This window comes from Megalobrama amblycephala, linkage group LG23, assembly GCF_018812025.1.
Source record: "Megalobrama amblycephala isolate DHTTF-2021 linkage group LG23, ASM1881202v1, whole genome shotgun sequence".
Lineage (NCBI taxonomy): Eukaryota > Metazoa > Chordata > Actinopteri > Cypriniformes > Xenocyprididae > Megalobrama > Megalobrama amblycephala.
This window is the reverse complement of record NC_063066.1, coordinates 10,519,038-10,527,404: the sequence shown is the minus strand read 5'-3', so window position 1 is coordinate 10,527,404 and position 8,367 is coordinate 10,519,038. Positions and strand designations below refer to the sequence as shown.

The 8,367-nt window shown below is 38.6% G+C and overlaps 1 protein-coding gene across 11 annotated transcripts in view; it reads left to right on the top strand.

The window, feature by feature from the left end:
* Window positions 1–8,367, top strand: part of xpnpep2 (X-prolyl aminopeptidase (aminopeptidase P) 2, membrane-bound) — a 102,645-nt gene that overhangs the window by 34,375 nt on the left and 59,903 nt on the right. The window lies entirely within an intron of this gene.

The window sequence follows — 8,367 nt, the reverse complement described above, 5'->3', positions numbered from 1 at the left end:
GGAAGACTTATCAGGTCCTCTGTTGTTTTGTTTGATTTGCTGATTCTGAGTCATTTGTTTTTGCTCTGTGTATAGATTTCCATTCTCTACAAGAACAAAAGGTCTGATGAAAATCTGAGCAGAGGTACATTGGGTTCTGCTTGAATTTTCTGTCGTCCAATAAACAGGAAGGGTTTTATTTCTCTTGCTGAATGGTGAGTGATATAAAAAAAGCCTTGAAGCAGTAAAACATTTTTTTTTTTTTTTTTGGATTTTCCATGAATTATATTGATATAAAGTTGATGTCTATTGAAATTTTATTACATTTGTTTTGTTGTTTTTTGCTTTAAATGTTTGTTTTCATTTGTATTTGTTTTTACAAACATTGGTACCATTAATCTAGCACAATTTAAACTGTTTATGACCCACCCTCTTCATTTTCAATGCTTATATGAACATTCCCATAATCAAGTCACTAAGAGAATTAAATACAAGTGTAGCTAGAGGCCAAGAGACTGGGGCAGTTGAGGACAGATGAACATATTGTGTGCTGTAATGTTGTCACTATTGTTTTAATTAAGATGCCATATGGTTTTGCTACAAAAAATATCTTCTCGTTACTTAGTACTCCAGCTCGGTGTTCGTTATGTGTCATTCTGTGACTTTTAAGACTAAAAATTAATGATCCAAAATACTTTGTGTTGAAAATATTACAGTTAACACCACTGTTAAATGGCATTTTCATTTTCAAGGGTTTAAAGAAGCAGAAGTCTAAATTCCACTGACACCCATTCAGTAATAAAATAAATATTAAACAAATGAAGTGGCTGCTCGAGGCACTGAGCATTCACTACCTGAATTTTACTCATTTAAACTCTTATTTCTGGGATTGTGGCTCCATGTGGCATTGTTTTCTGTGGTCATCCGTCCCAGGCAAGCATGTCTGTATGGTCCACTTGAAGCCTTCACTCTTTGTGAAGTAATCCTCTCGTCTGGTACTGTCCAATGCAAAGTCTAAAGGTGCTTATCCTCCACTGACCTAATTTTAGCTTTGAGATAATTTGTTGAAGAATGTATGGTTGGTGTCTGCTAAAAACATGCCTGACTCGATATAGTTGTTTTCATGAGAGGATTAATGCAACAATTAACGCACAGCGAACATGAATTTATATTAATTTACAAACTGTAATTTCCAGTATGAATGGCATGTTGTAATGCTCTCAAGAAAGATAATAAAGGAGGTTGCCATGTCCTCCAAAGGTTGCACCAAATTACTTGTAATCCTCTTTGGGTGTTTTAAGTACCTTGCATATGGGCATATCATTTGTTTCTTCTTCTCATTATAAATTCAGAGCCTCAAATTTGTCTTTATTGATTTGTTATTAGACATTTTCATAACCGATGCAGCTGGCATATCTGACCTCACAGGAAGTACTTGGATGTTTACAGGAAGCGCCTTCAGAGTTGGCACGCCTTCAAACATGCCATGCTTTTCACGCGCCAATCCCATTCATCATCCGAAACACTTCCTGATTTACCGTTTTATTAATAGTGAAGAATGTCTGTCCTCCCAGTCTGCACGTTAAACTTAATTCATTCTGGGTCATAGGAAAAAAAGCTGACCCCTACTCATGTTTAGAGATAATTATCAATACGGAAAAATCAACAGGTGTTTTTTCATCCGAAGCTATAAAAGGCAACGTATCACATAAAATGTTTACTTTATTATTTGCCTCCATTCATGATTAATGTTCTTCCTGTTTGTTATCCGCCTCTTAATTGTTTCTGTGTTTAGTCCAGGCATCAAAAACAGTACCTGAATATATGCGGGCGGATGTTTGTTAGTGCTGTTGAGTGATCTGGTTTAAAATTATCAGGCTACTGAAGCATGCCACCATATAGTGAATATTGTTTTCAAGGCCTGTAAACATTAAAACCCAAGAACTTCTTAAAGAATATGGTAGTTTATACCATTAATGTAATGTTTAGCTAGTTTTGGCAGCAACAGTAAGGTTTAATTAGTGAAATATTGAAAAATTAAACTTAAACTTCAGGTAAATGGATTAAACTTTCATCCCGTAATCATGTCTCCAGCCATGTCTGTTTAATTGAGACAACCATGCCATTTCTACCACTCTCGTACTGTAGGTAATGGGTTGATTGTGTTCCAGTAATTTATTTTACTAATGTGTAAATTTTTTTTTTTTTTTCTTTTTCCTGGAGCCTTGAGTTGCTTTCAAGGAAATTTATTACAGAGGATTTGTGGCTATCCAGACAGTTGTTAATTTCTAGCTCATTATTTACCCTGGACTAACCAATTATCTCCAGTGAACACTGGCTCTGGTGTTGCGTGACTCAGCAGCAGCTGTCTCCATAATCCAGGTTATCCGGCCCATCAGCGAGAGAGCGCTAACTTGGCTAACATGGGATGACAGTTTAGGGTCACTGTCAATTCAATAGAGCAGGTTTCAAATGTTTTGCACTTGATAGACAATACAAGGAATCAAAAAATCTCAGGTATTTTCACCTTTGCAAAGACACCAAGTTGCATTGTATTGATCTGTACTATTACAATAAAATTTGATCAATATTTTATTTTGCTATTTTTATTATTTTATTTTAATCTTTGCATGCATATTGAGTTGCAATGTGTTGATCTGTACAATTTTATTTTTAATAGCTCAGATCTATATTGATTTCATTTTATTGCTCTTGTACAGACAGTACATTTATTTTATTTTATTTTACTGCTCTTGTACAAATGGTACATAATGCAGTTAGAGTGTTTCAGGAAAAAACTATGGTTCTTGTGCATAATCAATGAGCTGTCTTGTGTTTAAACAAAGAGATGTCTTCATACAGTCTCAAGCCCGCATATTCTTTGTCATAGGTTTACTCCAGAAACTTAAAAAAACAAACTCACAACAGCTTTGACAGTACAGCCAGTATCTAATCAGAGATGTGCATCTCTAGGATAGTTTCACAGGTGCCAGATAATGCAAGCGCTGATTTTGAAGTCACCCGGCTGTCTCTGTCTCAAAGGCTCTGATGAATACATCTCGGGGATCCTTTATAGCCGCATGCTTTGTGGACTTTTGTGTGCTCTGCAGATACATGCCAACTTTTCTCATGGTCCTTTGGACTTCTAATGGTGCTGTTGTTTTTCTATATGCACTCCTTCCAGAGCCTTCCTTCCTTTAGTAGTGTTTTTTTCCTCTCTGCTTTCTCTCCTGTCTCTAACATGTAAAAAAAACTGATCTAAAAGAAGAGATATGCTGTTCATCCAGATCCAGAGTTCATTTATTGTAGCAGTAAGATGAAAAGAAGTCAAAACAAATTGAGAGCTCGTAGAGAAAGCCATAGCAGAGTGCGTTCCCTTTTCCTCCCTGATGATATTCTGCTTATCGGAACTTCGATCTGTTCACACCGTCGCACGCAGTTTAGAAACGGCCGGCTTGGTTTGAATGGATGGTGTTTGTAAGTTCTCTGAGTTGGAAAGTAGAGTGTCAGGCTGGCTGTGGATCAGAGTCTGTGGGACTGATGCAAATTGAGAGATAAGACACCGCTTTCAGGAAGAGCGGGAGCGGCACGCGGGCCTTAGGTGTTTCTGAACGGGACTTTGAAGTCGGACAATGCCCACTCCTCCACAGTCTCTAATGATCTTCATCTTCATGAATGATCTGCAAATGACCACGCAATAATCCTTTCTTGAAAATTTCTCCTGTTTACAGTTTCCGCTGCCAGGCTAATCTTAGATCCCCTTAATGTGCAATAACCGATATTCCAGGTGTTATGTGCTTCGTGTTTAGTCTGGAACGTGTCCGAAAATGTGAGGTTACAGTCAGGGGACACGAACAATAGCAACTGTTGCACAGGCGCTGTTAAACGGCGAAGGAAAGTGCTAATTATGCAAAAGAGAGTGTTTTAGCACGTTGAAGATTTTCATCTTCCGATCCTTTTCCTGTCCTCATTAGTGGTCTGCGTTCTTAATTTCATCATTAACATCAGTTAAACGTCTGCCGTTCACTCCTCTGTGTATTGCAGCGGCAGTCTGCCAGCACAGGGGACTTTTACAGGAAAATTGCAGTCATTTTCATGAAGAGGTCATTATTTGCTCTGATGCAATCAGGCCAAGGTGAACAAAAGACAAGGAGAGGAGTCAATAAAGAAATGGATGTATCAAGTGCAGTTACAGGCTCATCTGCCATAAAAGCAGCAGCAGCAGTGCGTTTTTACCCTACATTTGCCATGGCCACGCTGATGGATTACTCTTTCACTCACTGCCCTCAAAGTCATTGTCAGAAGCTCAGTCTGTGTTTTTTTTTTTTTTTCTGGAGGTGACACACGGTTTTAGAAAGGAAGGAAAGAATGTGAGGTGTGGAAATGCGGTGGATGCCTTCTTTTGGCTTTGAGTGAATAGGAAATAAGAAGCCTCTATTAAAGCTATGGTGGAGTGGCAGTGTTTTGAACCCGGTCTTTGTTTCTTATATCTGTGAAATTCGCCTTTGATGCGCTGACACCTTCCCTGTTATGAATTCTCTTTGCTCTGTCTGTGAAGAATAACATAACAATTCACACTTCACCGTGTAAAGATGCCTTAGTGCGCAAAGCCATAAATATCATTTATTTTGTGTCACGCATAAAGTCAAAAGCAATAGTTCTTGAGGAGCTTTTACCCCAGCTGCGTATTGTTATCAGCTGGAATGGGCAAAAAAAGGCTAATGACCCGTACTACTTAATGACCAGCTCAGAGGCTGCCGAATCCATATCATAAATCGTTCCTGTGGGTCGTGCCTTGGTTTCCACCTGTAAGGGGGGGGGGGACTGCAAGTTTGGGTCATTTTTCAATGTGATCAGGGACTCATTAGCGGCGGTTTTGTTCTGCTCTCATAGCGATGGAGAAAATCTGATATTAAATCTCTTTTCTATTGTACAAGGTTCTAATTAGTGAGATCATTCTGGAAACCTTAAGTGCTTGTTTTTTTATGACGAAACATGGAAATTTGAAATAATCTACATTTTAATGTATCCCTGGTGTCCCGTTCCCGTGTTTAGCTAACATATTACAACTCGTGTGGAATTTCAAAGTTGTATTTGTGAACTTTTTGTCAGATTTAAGGAACAAAGATAAAGGTTAAAATAAAAGGAGCGAAGGGGGTTAGAAAGAAACAGTGAAAAGGAACAGGATCTAGCGGTGGATGTGTTGTCCTTTGTGCATTTGGCATGTTGGCAGCACTTGATAAATGGACTGTTCTGGAGGAATCCATTCACCCTTCACAGTGCCACTGACCCTTCTCTGTTACGTAGCAACTAGACCTTCAGTGAAGGAATCAGTATAGTCCGCAATAGCACAAACCTAGAAGAATATGTTTAAAACTCTTATTATGTCTTTTGACATGCTTTTGTGTGTGTGTATGTTTATATTTATAGTTTGCAGGATAGCATTGTTTGTTTGCTATATCCACCAAACTTTTAATTTATTCTTATTTCTCATGTTCAGGTTGAATGCATGCAATAGCAAAGAATTGTTTTTTGTTTTGTTTTTGAGTGGTACCTGTGATTCGAAGGGTGAGGCTTAAATGGTTTGCTTCACATTGTGCAGATTTTTCAATTTCACACAAGTCAGCACACAACTCATGGCTGCTGACCAGCATTTCAAAATATTACTGAGAAATCTTTCATCTGTCTTGTGTGGTAATTTAGCTGCTCGGACACTTTTTGTTATCTGTGGTTTACTATCTTGAGTACTTTTCACAGCTGTTTTATCTACGGCTAAACTGAACTATTTTTATGATTTGCACTCAACAAAAACTACATATTAAAATGTAATTTATTCATTTGATGGCAAAGCTGAAATTTCAGCAGCCATTACTCCAGTCTTCAGTGTCACAATATCCTAATATGCTGAACTGATGCTTAAGAAACATTTTTTTATTATCATCAATCATGGCCGTAGGTTTGATTTTGACATTGGTGGGGACATAAAAGCAACCCCCTTTTATTTAAAGATATGGTAGCCAACACTCATAACTCATAAAGAGAGTTTTTTATGTCAGTATGTTAAACAGACAATAATTACACAATTTTGACTGTCAAATTTTTTGATTATTAAAGGTGCTAAAGAGGTTCTTTTTGTCGACTGAGTTTTTGAAATGAGCGCATGGGTAAGAACAACCCCTCTCCTTCACAGCTCATTTAGAGGGAACGCCTCCCAAAACTCGTGCACGAGTATCGGAACACGAGTGTTTACCACCGGCATTCGCTGTGTTATTAAGCCGGGCACACATTTAACGACTAGCTAAAACATTCTGACTATGCTCAACATACAGCGATTGTTTCCTGCTCCTGAAGCAGATTTATATACTTTCACATGGAATTTGAACACCGACTGTAATCGCAGACTGAAAGCAACTGGCTCTGACTGGACGCGTTTGAGCGCGATCAGACATAAGTATCAATTTACATTCATAATCGGCCTTACAATCGTTAAGTGTGTGCACGACTTAAAGCCGTGGATTCATTATGTTGGACTCACCACAGGTAACTCATAATCTGCAGTTGTTACTCCTGTCTCCTGACAAAAACATCGCATGCGGCGCCTGTGGAGTGTGGAAAGTTACTGGAGCGCGCAGCCGCGCGTCTCTCACATGGATCGTCATGGCAGTGATTGACAAGCCAGAGGGCCAATCCGCGCACGTCTCTCACAAGGAACGTCATGGCAGTGATTGACAAGCCAGAGGGCCAATCGTTTACGCAATGACCACGTAAACGATTGGCTGATGTTTTTAAGGCCCTACCTCGTGCACAGATGATGTATATTAATATTATTACTTTCAGTGCACCTAATAAATAGTCTTTTATCAGTTTCAAGTGATATTGCAAAAATGTATAAAACAAAACATCCTCTTTAGCACCTTTAAAATTTAGCTCTCTGTACTTCATGATAAATTCTGTTATAAGTTATAAAAGATAACTAATGAAGACAAGGAGGCAGTTTAGAAGTGGGGGGCTACATTACTTTAATATTTAATGTTAAAAAAAGAATTGGACCGATGATGATTCTGAAAGAAATCAATTTTGATCAATTTATTGCATCCTCGCTGAATAAATTCTAACCCAATTTTGTTAAATTTGATGTATGAACTCTAAAATCAAGAGATGGGTAATATATTATATTTCCCTACCCAAGAAGTGATTTCAGATGTAAAGAAAGTTACATTAAGAGGTTATGGAAATTTATTAACATTTCCTTTACAATAACATGTAAATAAGACATTTATTAAGACATTACATAACAATTTTGATTTCATGTTGACCTTCACATTTGAGTCTGAGGGGAGTAGTGATTAGCTCATTTTAGTTTGAGACACCATTTTAATGTGGTCACATTAAACATGATTATGCATCTCTGACCAAAACTATGAATTCAGGCCCCCACACCCACTAAGCTCTTTGTACTGTGATTGTTAGCACTGATGTAAGGGAACGCCTAAAATCCTTCAGATTAATGACATACACATGGACACTCATATGCAAGAGTGTGACCCAACTGAATATGTTAATATTTCTACAATGTGTGTGTGAATATTTTCCTGCTGTTTGATAATCACCCTGCATTGGATTTCAGACATAAGGGTCATGCCTCATGCCTCAGGCCAAGATGACCCATGCTCCTCTGATTCAGCATATTACAGATATGGCACTTCTGTCATTGACTCACCTGATCGTAATGTACAGTTCATCCACTCGAACTTCAAATGAACTTCAGTGTTTGGTTCAGTTTGGATCAATGAACTTTTCCTAACTGTCCCATTCCGGCCCAAATGCCATAGAGCACTTGAGCTCAGGGACAGAAAAGCAGGCAAGTTTAAGTAAGAGATGTGCACTGGATGAATCATCATGTCAGTTAGCCATGCTCTGATTGATTATGTCTTCAGGCTTTCCTGAGGCACTGTGGACCTGGACACAACCCTCTTGACAGCCAGACCTGATCCAGAGGCGTCTGACTGAGGGAAGCATGACGTTACAAAGCACACTCTACCCTATCCAGTACAGGACAGTAGTGAGTGCTGAGTGGCTCAAAAATGGAAGCACATTCCCAACTCTGATCATCACATTAAGAGCTGCCAAAACAGTCTGAGCCAACGGGAGGTACTTGGCCTGGCTATGAGTGCCAAATATGTCATGTAAAGCTTCTCAAATCTCAGCGATTAGAGGGAGGCTACAGGTTTTAAATGTGGGAGGTATAAGACACTCACAGCATAAGAGCAAAGTTGTCTATCTGGGGGAAGTAACGGTGGCATTAGTTGATGGAGATCTTTTTAGTTATAAAACAACAGTACTGTAAAAGTACACTATGTGTACATCCCCTTCTAATTAATGCGTTTG